Below are 13,158 nucleotides of genomic sequence, written 5' to 3'. Positions count from 1 at the left end.
AACCCGACCGAATGAATGAATGAGAGGACGTTACGTCCCCTTTAAGGGCGGCGGGTCCGCCCGACACCACTTCCAGCTTGGGAAGCCCCGCCCCCTCGGCTTCCGGCAGCGCATGAAGAAATTTGTCCCTGGACGTGCACTGTCGGTGCTCCCGCCCGCGCGGGAACTTCCGCCCTAGGAGGGCCCGGCCCTCGGCGTCCGGAAGCGCGTGAAGAAGTTTGTCCCTGGGCACGCGCCGTTGACGCTCCTGCCCGCGCTGGAGCGGCCAGTTGCTCCACTTCCGGCTTGGGAGGCTAGACAGCAGGAAACAAAGGGGAAGAGAAAGGAGAGCTGAAGGGGAGGGGGAAGACGGATGAGGGGCAGCAGGGCACAGGGGCAGCAGGGCACAGGGGCAGAGCAGAGGAGCAGAAGGTTCAGAAACAAAGGAGCAGAAAGCAGAGGGGTAGAAAGCAGGCGGCATTCATTCAGTCATTCATTCAATAGTATTTATTGAGCACTTACTGGGTGCAGAGCACTGTACTAAGAGCCTGGACAGTACAACGTCATCAACAACCCGTGCCCAACAATAGGCTCACAGTCAAGAAGGGTGGAGACAGACAGCAGAAAGCAGAGGGGAAGAGAAAAGAGAGATGAAGGGTAGGGGGAAGAGAACTGAGGGGCAGAGGGTCTGAGAAGCGAAGGAGCAGAAAGCAGAGGGATAGAAAACACGGAGCATTCATTCATTCATTCAGTAGTATTTATTGAGAGCTTACTGTGTGAAGAGTATTGTACTGAGATGGGGTTTTTTTAAGGAGTGGGGGGGATGTGCCCAGAATAATTTTTTAAGAAAATAATCTGGGTAGATGATTGAAGGTTGAAGGCAGGGAAGTCAGAGAGAAGGCTTCGGCAGCAGTCAGACAAATTTCATCTACGGGAAGAAGGCACTATATTGCAATTAATGCATCCATCCAGTAGTACACATTGAATGCCTGCCGTATTCAGAGTACTATACTCTATGCAGTTACTGTGGTTGTTCTCACTATGTGCTAGCCGCTGGGGCAGAGATAAAATAATCAGAATGGAAAGAGTACCTTTTTCCCACAGAACTCATAGTCAATGAAGGAGGCAGGACAAGAATTGAATTCCCCCTTTACAGGCAACAGGCCCAGAGAAGTTAAGTGACTTGGTCAAGGTCACCCAACAGACAAGTGGCAGAACCAGGATCTGAACCCAAGTTTCCTGTTTCCCAGCCCTGTTCTTGTTCAAAATAGGCCACACGGTCTCCCTTGTCTCCAAGCTGTGATGTCCTGTAGAAGAAGGGGAAAAGCAAGCTGAACTGATAGATTGACACATCTGTTTTTCATTTTCTGAAGCCAGAATCAGAGCCAGAGCTATGCGTTTCTAACCTGCTGGCCTGTTGGTGACCAGGGCCTACAAGATCCACCCAGGATCTGTCTCAATAAAGAAGTCCCCATTTGTACTCTCACGATACCGGGCCTTCCCTTATGACTAATTACCAAAGAATGACCGCCTCTCACCTCGGCATTTCCAAATTGAGAACCAGATTGATGTGGCCAAATTCCCAACCTCAGACTTGAAAGCTCAGCTCAACTCTTTCCGGATGCTTTGCACGGTAGACTCTGCTTATTTTCAACAAATGTTTTCTAAAAAGCAAATGTGAGTCAATGAATGGTTGATTTGGTTAGAATAAGTAATTTGACTCTCATTTCAATTAGGACGTTGACAATTCTTCATTGGCACGCCTTGCTCTCAAGCAGAAAGTCAAATCCTTCCAAGAAGAGATAGTCTTCTTGAAGAAACTTCACGACGGGGTAATGGGCTTCCTCTTAATCGGGGAATGTAAATTAAGCCGATCTAATCAGGGAAGCCAGCAGGAACTGGATATTCTCTACTTATTCTTCACCAGGAATTCCAGGAGCGGCAGGCCTAGATTCAGGAACAGCACATCCAAATCGATGTGGATGTGGCTATGCCCGATCACACTGCTGCCCTGCGTGATGTTCGCCAGCGGTACCGAAATGTGGCTGCAAAGAACGTCCATGAAGCTGAAGAATGGTACGAATCCGAGGAGGTGTGACTCTAGGGGAAGGTGTTCCCTGAGGGCGGTACCCTAAACCTAGTCCCTAAACCAGCTCTCTGGGGATTAAACAAAGCAGTTGGCACAGGTCATCTGCCTGGAGAGGAGGTGCAGGGATTGGGGGTACGGTGCATGCATGCATACACTCATTTCATCAAACCGGCAGGCAGGCGTGGGGAGCGTGGGAAGGCGCTGAGACAGGGAGTATGTGCACACAAACCGTACCCAACAGCTCAAAGCCAAACAGACTCAACAACAGGAGATAAAGGGACCAGGGCAAGAAAAACAAGCTTGCACCTGCAAAGCTCGGAGGCAACCTCAGGGCCATATCCGCAGCCAGCAATGGTTGGCAACGGGTGGCTGGGGGCGAGCCAGAGCAAACGCTTCGTGATGGACAGAGCTGTTGCTAGGCTAGTGGCTGGAGGGTGGCGAGTGAGTGTGCTACATGGCCTGAGAAAACCCTGCCCCCGGGCAACGGGGGGTATAAGAGACGAACAAGACAAGGGGGGAGTATACAGGTGCTCTCTCTCCCTCTCTCTCTCTCTCTCTCTCTCTCTCTCTCTCTCTCTCTCTCTCGTTCTCTCTCTCTTTATTAACCATATAATCGCTGATAGCAAATAAACGGCAACCAAGCTTTGGACCTCTGGCTGACTCTTCCTGGTGTGAACGCGCGGCCCGCGTCTGGAGACGTCCGAAGACCCGGAGAGGGTAAGAACCCGAGAGTTGCCCCCGAAACCCCGGGGAGCAACGACTGGCACCCAACTTGGGGCTCGGGTACCCCCATTAGGGAAGACCAGGGAGAGTGCCCCGTAGGCCAGGTAGCTAAAGGTCAGGCGGGAAGATGGGGACGGTACGATCGCTGCCCATATATAAGCCAGAAGATAAGGAAGTGTACACCCGGCACTGTTACAAGATATTGAAAAGTAAAGGGGTAAAGACTGAGCTGAAAACAACAAGGGAATTTATAGGGAAGGTAACTATGACCTCCCCGTGGATACTTGATTCCCGGATCACGGAGGAGCGATGGGACGTTATTGGGGAACAGATGACGGCCTATGAAGACTCCCACCCGGGGGAGTTAAAGGACGTGGACTTTCTTATACACGGTATCCTCCGTGCGGCCTTTCAAGGGCCAGAGAGACTCGTTCGTAAGTTTGACGCGACCTGCCAGACTGACAAGGAGGAAGCGGGGCAGGAAGGGGAGAACAGCCGACAACCTGAGGAGACTGGTCAGGCCGAGGCAGAGACACACACCCCCCCCACGGGCCCCGAGTTATCACCGCATCTATCCTGATCTCGGGCCTTACACCCATAGTGAAATGCCCAACGCCGAGCGGGAAAGAGGAGGTCAGGCTACACAGACGGAGGTTGAGAGTGAGATAGGGGATACGCGGGAACAGTTCAGGCAGATAGATGTGGGAAGCACGAAATCGATCGTTAAAAGTGGGGAGGGGACGAGAGCGGTTTCAGCCCTACAGCGGGCTTTGGAAGAGGCGGCGGCGAGGGGAGAGGACGTCACGGGATGGGAGGTATTCCCCGTGATAGAAAGACCAGACGGGGGACGAGGTTTCGCCCCGATACCTTGGGTGAAACTCAAGGAGTTGAAGGCGGCGTGTGCCGCCTACGGTCCCAGCTCCCCTATGTGAGCCAGCTCCTGCACACTATGTCCCTGGAAAGCGTTTTGACCCCGAATGATTGGAAATCCCTTGCCCGCGGGTGTTTGGATCCCGGACAGGGCCTTATATGGATGTCTGAGTTTACCACCGCTGCGAAAGAACTAATATGCAGACGGGGTTTCCCGAACCCCGCCGAGGCTTTTGTAGCTATGACCGGGACGGGACGATTCGAGACTGCTGAGATGCAGGTCAACTACGATCCCGAGGTGTATATGGTGATTGCCAGGGTTGCCCTAACTGCCTGGCAAAAGGTTCCCGAGAAAGGGGACCATCACTCCCCCTTAACGCAGATCAGACAGTGCCCGGACGAGGCGATTCAAGATTTCGTTTCACGCATGCAGTCCGCGGTCACCCGTATTATAGGGGATCGGGACGGCGCCGAAATTGTATTGAAGCAGATGATCCGAGAGAACGCGAATAGCGCCTGCAGGAAGGCATTGGCAGGGCTGCCCAGAGAGGCCACATTGGGGGATATCCTGCAAAGATGCGAAGGGGTTGGAGGAGAAGAGTACAAGGCGCAGATGCTTGCGGGGGCAATACTGAAAGGATTAGCGGGAGTCGGGGAAAGGGGGCGACAGTGCTTTCGATGCGGACGGATGGGACACCTGATGGCTCAATGCCGAGCTCAGGACAAAAGTGGCCCCCCAGCACAGCCGAGAAAGGGTGTGACTTGCTTTGAATGTGGGAAGCACGGGCATTATGCGAAACAATGCCGCTCGAGGCGGAGACCCCGAACGGCGTCGGGAAACGGGTGGAGGGGCCCCGAGCGGGCCCCGAATCACGCGTTCCCCGTGTCAGCCGCGGGAGAGAGCCCGAAAAGGGTTTCTGTCATAGAGGAGTACCAGAGGCTTCGGTCCCGGGAGCCACTTGGGCTGAAGTCCGATGCCTGGCCCCAGTGGAAATCCGACCCGGGGACACTGTAAACGTCCCAATACAGCCCCTCCCCTGGAGGGCCCTAGTGGTGGGGCTTCAGACAAGAGCGGCGGGGGTCGTTCATTTGTCCGAACGGGGGGAAGGGCCCGGGAAGATTCCCCTCACCAACCATCATCCGTATGGTATATACCTAGGATCGGGAATGGTCATTGCTCGCGCTACGCCCCTTGGCCCCCCGCCCCCTGATCCCCCGCCCCCAGCCATTGGAATAATACAAGAAATAACCCTTGATAAACCCTGGCGGACCCTCTTAGTTGAGGGAAAGCCCCTTAAAGGGCTCCTGGACACGGGGGCCGACCGCTCCGTTATTCAGGATTGCTGCTGAGCAGCGGAGAGTGGCCGCTAGCAAACCACTCGATGGGGGTGCAAGACGTGGAGGGACTGCAAGCCGCGAGAGAGGCGGGCCGTTCGTTGATTTGGTCATGCCGGGGAAGGCGAGGTGCGTTCGTCCCGCTGTGCATTCAAGGGCTCCGTTTGAATCTGTGGGGGAGAGACGTGCTGCAGGGGCTGGGTGCCCACCTTATAGATGAAGCTGATCCTTTTTAGGTGGGGCCACTGGGTTCCGGGGCTTGTCAACAGCCCCACTGGTATGGCTTCCACACCCACCGGTATGGGTGGACCAGTGGCCCCTGACCAAGGACAAGCTGCAGGCGCTGAGGGAACTAGTTGCACACCAATTTGCACAGGGGCACCTAGAGGAATCGTTCAGCCCCTGGAACGCCCCCGTATTCGTTATAAAAAAGAAAGCCGCGGGGAAGTGGCGCTTCCTCATGGATTTAAGAAAAATCAATGCGCTCATTGTGCTAATGGGACCCCTACAACCCGGATTGCCCTCCCCTAACATGATTCCAAAAAATCACCAGATCCGGGTCATAGACATTAAGGACTGCTTTTACAGCATCCCGTTACACCCTGACGACAGGGTGAAGTTCGCTTTTACTGTACCGAGCCCGAATTTCGCGGAACCAGGACTCCGGTACCAGTGGAAGGTTCTGCCACAGGGCATGTCTTGTAGTCCCACCATATGCCAGTGGTTCGTGGGGCAGATACTCGCCCCTTTCCGAAAGGAATTCCCGGGGGCGACGATCGTCCATTACATGGACGACATCCTTCTGGGTATGCCCGACCAAGGGCAGGTACAGACGCTCACCCGGCGAGTGGTGACAGCCCTCGCAGCCCAAGGTTTATTCGTAGCTCCAGAGAAGGTCCAAGAATCAGCCCCGTACACGTACCTCGGGTTTGACGTCACCGAGACCCGGGTGACTCAAAGACCACCCCTAATTGACCCCCGAAAATACGTCACGTTAAACGATATGCAGGGTTTAGTAGGGAGGATTCAATGGATGCGCGCGAGAACGCCCATCCCCTCCGCCCTCATGCAACCCCTGTACGATCTCCCAAAAGGAGACCCCAATCTTAAATCGCACCTCGAATGGACGGAGTCCACGAAAAGCGCCCTCCGAGAAATCACACAGCGGTTGGCGGGTAGCCATACTTGTCGAGCTGAACCCCACCTCCCCATGGAGGTCACGATATTTCGGGAGGGCAGCCTTTTCGCGGCTGTACATCAAGGGGCCGAGATTCTCGAATGGTGTTATCCTCGAAACCCCTCCCGTGTTCTCCCAAAGGAGACTGAGCTTCTCAGTCGCTTTTGCCAGAATGCCATACAGAGGGTAGTGGCGCTTTCGGCCACTTACCCTATAGTCCATTTTGGGATAGCCATGGGAGACCTTGAGGCGATAGCCAGGGACAGCTTCCTGTGGGCCATGCTCCTACAGCAGGCCACCTTTACGGAACGCTCCCCGTTGACTCTTAGTCACTTATATGAGGGATCGGACATTCTGACCCCTCGGGTGATCTCCGATACTCCGGTCGGAGGAGACAATGTATTTACAGACGCCACCAAGGAATACCGGGCGGCAGTTTTCAATCAGACCACCGGTGCCTTGTCGGTGCTCGACATACCATATGGCTCGACTCAGCGAAATGAACTTTTCGCTATCATATGGGCAATGACTAACTACCCCCAGGCGATCAACATTATCTCGGATAGCCTGTATGCCGTTAATCTTGCCCGGCGAATCGAAACCTCCATATTTTTCGACCGGCACTCGGAGATTGGGAACATGATCTCTCGGCTTCAGGCTGCCATAGCGGCTAGGGAATGTAAGGTATACCTCATGCACGTCCGTTCCCACACGGACGGACAAGGGCCGATCTTTGAAGGCAACCGCACTGTGGATGCCAGCCTGCACCCCACAGGGCCGTTACTAATGGGGCTGGATGCTGCGGCTGCGGCGCATAGGGAGTTCCATCTCCCGGCCACCTCGCTCCGCCGGCTGTATGGGGTCACTAGAGAGGAAGCCCGGTCTATTGTCCGGCGCTGTACCCGCTGTCTTCTGTTCACCCCACGGCCGGCAGGGTCGACGGGTGTGAACCCCCGGGGGCTCACGCCGAACGAGCTGTGGCAAATGGACGTCACCCATTGGGGGACCTCCACGATTCATATGACCATTGACACCTTCTCCGGATTCATGCTGGCGACACGCCAAGCCGGAGAAGCCGCAAAACATGTGCAAAACCATTTGTACCATTGCTTTGCCACTATAGGCACACCCCAGGAGATAAAGACCGATAATGGCCCCTGTTATGTCTCCAAATCCATGTCCCTCTTTTTCTCCTCCTTTGGCATCTCCCATATTACCGGGATACCTTACAACCCCAACGGCCAAGGCATAGTGGAAAGGGCGAACAGGACGCTGAAAACTCTCCTGCAAAAGCAGGGGGTGGGGAACGGGGTCACGCAGTGTGCCCTAGACAAGGCTACGTACACCTATAACTTTCTATCTGTTGATCGGGGGATGGGAATCTCCCCCGCCATGCGGCAACTCTGCCACAGGTCCACGACCGTGAAACCCCGGCGCCATCACCCGCACGCACGCACTACGGGGCGAGCAATGTGGCGTACTGTGGAGGGCGATTGGCGTGGTCCTGATCCGGTACTAATTCGGGGTCGAGGGTATGCTTGTATCTCCACAGGTGACGGCCCCGTTTGGATCTCTTCGCGACACCTCCACCTCGTCGAGAAAGACGATGCCCAGTCGCAGGGGAAGTCCCAGCGCCCTGATTCCCCTCCTCCTCCCCCTCCTTCCCCTTCCCCTTCTTCTTCCCGGGGGCGCGGTGGGGAGGGAGGCCGGGACGCGGATTAACTGAACTGCTCTGGTAAATAGCCACCTGAAGGATGTTGAGGAGCAGAGCGGGGTTTGGAGGTGGGCCCTCCTCGCCAATGCGCCTTTGTTACACATGGTCTCCTGGAAGGAGGACTCCCCCCAACTCTCATTCCGAGGGAACGTGACCAAGTTCACGGGCCAGCACCGGGGTCAGTCCCCAGACACAGACCAGCGTGAGATCCGTATTCGGGGCCCTATCTTGCGCAGCGCTGGTCCCCCCATATGCTGGTACACCGGCAATGGGGCTTTCTCGAACCAGCCCGTGGTAACCCGATCTTGCTTGCGGTTGCTAAATTTCACTTATACGCCGGAAGTCAACATACCCCAAGGTCCGGGGCACCCCACACACCGAAACCTTACCCTGCTGGGGATCCACGGCACGCTTCAGTGCACCCCCGGCGGTACAAAATCCAGCGAGGGAAGCGGGGGGTACTTCGGCTATATCCGAAATGCGAGCTCGCTCCCCGGTCCCGGGAGAATGTGCGCCGAGGGTCGGGGTGGGGTTTGGATGCCTCTAACTGACTGTTCCACGGGCATGTTCTGCTGTATTCCCCATAACGGTAACGGTACCCTCCTACTCTCCTGGGATAACCACATTGGGGACCACACATATACGGAGGCGGCCGCGCCAGGGCTTTATGCGCTACCGTGGGGGACGCACCACCCTGGTCTCTGGAAAGCCTTTACTTCCCTGCGCTCCCCCACCGCGACTGTTAGGGTCCGCTCGTGCGCCTGCCCTGACGGGGCGACGTGCCAGGATTACCCTTTCTCGGTGTATCGTATTATTTTCCGTGAGGGTCTGAACGTTTCCCTGCACTTGCAAGGCACTTGTGCCGACCATGATTATGCCTTTCAAGGGAACGCCTTTATCCCTGCCCCTTACGCGCTTATAGCCTGCCCGAGTACTGACCCCAGCTGGAACCTTACTGCCTCCCGGTCGGCTTATGGCGACTTTTCCTTGTCCACCACGGGTTCCTCGCAATGCGTCCTTATGTCTCGGGCGCGACCCATGACCGCGGAGGGTGCGGCAGATTACGCTGTTTGGATGGTCCGGCGGCTCCGCTACACCCTTATACCCGTTAAGTCCGCTGACCCTTGGTTTTCCCAGGCCTCCGACCATCGATGGCACACCCTAGCGACCCACTTGCGCGGCTTGCGCACCCGCAGGGAATTATTTGAGGCCATGCTGGGTATCGGGAACCTCGCGTTTTCCGCCTTCCAGGAATGGCAAATCCTGAATCTGTACGATCGGACTGGTTTCCTCGCGTCTCAACTCTCGGCCTTCATGCACTCCACCCAACTGGCATGGGGGGTTCAGCGTCACCTGGACGCTTCCCTGTAGCAGGAGCTGATCGGCCTTGAGCATGTGATCGAGACGCTCGGCGACGAGGTTCGCCTCCTGTCCCTACGGCAGGCGGTGAAATGCGACTACCGGTATCGGCATGTCTGCGTGCTTCCGCTCCGCTGCAACGCCACCAACTCTTCGTTCCCTGCCTCCTGGGACGGAGTAAAGAAACACCTGGAGGGACTTTTCCTGGCCGCCAACGTGACCGACGAGTTACAGGAACTGTGCCGCCTTATCGACGAGCTCAACGCCCAGTCGCTGCGCTTCCCCAAGGCTTGGGACGACCTAGGCCGCGGGGAGGACGCGGTGGAGGAACTTTGGGACTTGATCAAACATGTGACGCCGGGGGGATTGGCCCCTTGGCTGGTCTCGATCCTTGCCGCCACTGGGGGGGGTTTGCTTTTGCTCATGTGCCTCCCGTGCCTCCTTCGTCTCTTTTGCTCCACTGTTGCCCGGGTGGTCCGCGAGCTTAAGGTCGAGATGCTCCCATTGCGTGGACGCCCTTAGCGGTCCCCGCCATAACGGGAGGGGGACACGTGGGGAGCGTGGGAAGGCGCTGAGACAGGGAGTATGTGCACACAAACCGTACCCAACAGCTCAAAGCCAAACAGACTCAACAACAGGAGATAAAGGGACCAGGGCAAGAAAAACAAGCTTGCACCTGCAAGGCTCGGAGGCAACCTCAAGGCCATATCCGCAGCCAGCGATGGTTGGCAACGGGTGGCTGGGGGCGAGCCAGAGCAAACGCTTCGTGATGGACAGAGCTGTTGCTAGGATAGTGGCTGGAGGGTGGCGAGTGAGTGTGCTACATGGCCTGAGAAAACCCTGCCCCCGGGCAACGGGGGGTATAAGAGACGAACAAGACAAGGGGGGGTATACAGGTGCTCTCTCTCCCTCTCTCTCTCTCTCTCTCTCTCGTTCTCTCTCTCTTTATTAACCATATAATCGCTGATAGCAAATAAACGGCAACCAAGCTTTGGACCTCTGGCTGACTCTTCCTGGTGTGAACGCGCGGCCCCCGTCCGGAGACGTCCAAAGACCCGGAGAGGGTAAGAACCCGAGAGTTGCCCCCGAAACCCCGGGGAGCAACGGGCAGGGGGTAGGGGCTCCCTCTGGAAGTAGCCGTGGCATGCACAGGACTCACATATTTCCCTAGATGGGTTTCTCAGGACCACGCTGCATGCTACGGGAGGTGGCACTGGTGACTGGAGGAGAGTGGAATAGGGAATTCATTGGTGATCCAGCTTTCCAGTTGACAGCTGACTGGTCCTTTGTCCTCTTGGGACCAAGGGGCTGCGATCCACCCTGGGGTTGAGATGTCCACTGTCAATGTTTTCTCAACAGTTTGCTGACCTCTCTGAAGCTGCTAATAGGAACAATGATGCCCTACGCCAGGCCAAGCAGGAATCAAATGAGTATCGCTGGTAGGTCCAGTCTCTCACTTGTGAAGTGGATGCACTGAAAGGGACCGTGAGTACACGCTGGAGGGTGTGGGTTTCGGGGATGAAATACCACAGGTCCACTGTGTTGGCTGAAGTTGGCATTGCAGGAAATTCTCCCCTTTGCTTGGTGATGGCTAACTTAACACCAACAATGGGCTTTGCTCTAATTTCCTAGCCTCCTAAATTGGCATCCCACCCCTTATATGAGGACACCCAACAGACATTTTAAACAGGACTATTTAAACCATTTGACCCATGAACATATATTCCCATAATCCCAAATGTGTTTCTAACCAATGTAGAAGGAATCGGCAATCAAAACTAGTGATTAAAGTCAAGTTTGAAACAAAAGAAGTTTAGGTTTTTAACCAAATGTTAGGATAGCATGAAAGACCAGGTAATTCCTGAACCACACCTCTGGGCCCCGTGTCTTTGATTATTTCTGCTTGACTGACTGTCAACTTGGAACACAATGGTTCATTCTTCTGTCCACGATTACTTGGAATAGTCAATTGGCAGGTGGCTTAAGAATGCTTCTGCAAGCGTTTGGACATACACTTTAGAGAAGCAGCGTGTCTCAGTGGAAAGAGCGTGGGCTTTGGAGTCAAAGGTCATGGGTTCAAATCCCGGCTTCACCAACTGTCAGCTGTGTAACTTTGGCCAAATCACTTAACTTCTTGTGCCTCAGTTACCTCATCTGTAAAATGGGGATTAAGACTGTGAATTCCCCGTGGGACAACCTGATCACCTCGTAATCTCCACAGCGCTTAGAACAGTGCTTTGCACATAGTAGGTGCTTAATAAATGCGATTATTATTATTATCTGGCACCATGTTCATGCTGAGAAACCTCTGCCTCTCCATGGACCACAGAATGGGGCCACACTGGGTTGGGCAGCATCGCTCGGCGCACCAGGTCTTTGATGAGGTCATAGCCAAGCTCTTACTCTTCTCTTGCAGAACGAATCTCTGGAGCGCCAGATGCGTGAGATGGAGGAGAACGTTTCGGGTGAAGCTGCTAACTACCAAGACACTGTTGGCCGCCTTCAGGATGAAATCCAGAACATGAAGGAAGAGATGGCTCGCCACCTGCATGAATACCAGGACCTGCTGAATGTCAAGATGGTACTGGATATTGAGATAGCCACCTACCGCAAATTACTGGAGGGCGAGGAGAGCAGGTAAGTAGGGGAGAGGAGTGGGAACCTGGGAGGTGGACATCTATCCTTTGGGTTGCCTGGTAACAACTTAATGTGATCCATCTTTTTACAGGATTACCCTGCTGGTTCCAAGCTTTTCTTCCTTGAACTTGAGAGGTGAGCACTGCCATTTCATTTCCAGGGCTTGGTAGCTTCCTTATGGGAAGCACAGAAGTTTCCTTCTGATCAGAAAAAGCCCCAAGCACTCCTAAGTGCCGAGACCTGTGTTTGGGGAAGCTGGAACTCCCTTGGAATAATGGAGGGGTTGTCTCTAGTTGAAGCTGCAGTGGATTTAGGCGAAGCCCCAGCAGTGGGGGTAGGGGTGGCAGAGAGAGGGTGAGTTCGTCTCTTTCATCCAAACTGCAACAATCAACCCTCCCTCAAATCTGGCCGGCAAGGTGATTATGCTTCTACTGGGTCAAACTAGATAAATCTCATCACTCACACAGTTCCTACTAAAGCAGGGGTGTCTGTCACACCATGCATAGGGTGACTGTGGCCCACATGGTGAAGTGCATAGCCCATGGGCCTGAGAGTAAGATGGCCATGGGTTCTAATCCCAGCTCTGCCACTTATCGGCTCAGTGACCTTGGGCAAGTCACTTTTCTTCCCTGTGCCTTTATTACCTCATCTGTAACATGGGGATAGAGACTGTGGGCCCCATATGGGACAACTCGACTTGCTTCTAACTTCCCAGTTCTTAATACAGTGCCTGACACATAGTAAGCACTTAACAAATACCATGATAATAATAGAATGTGTCCGTCCTAAAATTTAGACGTTTTTTACCTAATTAGCCAGTCACATGATTTATTAAGACAAAAGGAACAAGTCTGAATCAAGATGTACCCTGACTAAATCTACCCCACACTTTCTGAAGAGTTTACTCTGCTAAATACCAATGTTCTCATTGACTTGATCACTGGCTACCCCTAGACTTGTAACTGTTCATTTTTGTGGGCAACAAAGTTGATTAAACTGGTTTTTTTTACTTTTTTTATTACTGCCAAAAAATCCCTATTTCATCAATAGCTATTCACTTTTGTAATCAATAGTTCACACGGCCTGTGTCCATGGATTGCCGATCATGAAGCCTATATTGGCAACTCTTAAAACCTCCCAAGGCACTGAGATTGTGCCTGGTGAAAGAGAAAGATTCTCAACAGGAGTAAACACAAGACTCATAATCCTATGTAGTGAACTCTTGGGTGATATGCAGGGACCATTAAACTCTCATTTTGACAAATTGCTATTCTC

The 13,158-nt window shown here is 54.1% G+C and overlaps 1 pseudogene; it reads left to right on the top strand.

Annotated features, from left to right (window-relative positions):
* Positions 1 to 1,469: 1,469 nt before the first annotated feature.
* LOC119923205 lies at positions 1,470 to 11,887 on the top strand (annotated as a pseudogene).
* Positions 11,888 to 13,158: the final 1,271 nt, after the last annotated feature.

This window comes from Tachyglossus aculeatus, unplaced genomic scaffold (genome assembly GCF_015852505.1).
Source record: "Tachyglossus aculeatus isolate mTacAcu1 unplaced genomic scaffold, mTacAcu1.pri scaffold_155_arrow_ctg1, whole genome shotgun sequence".
NCBI lineage: Eukaryota > Metazoa > Chordata > Mammalia > Monotremata > Tachyglossidae > Tachyglossus > Tachyglossus aculeatus.
Note: the sequence above shows the minus strand (reverse complement) of the source record. Positions and strands in the feature narration are given on the sequence as shown.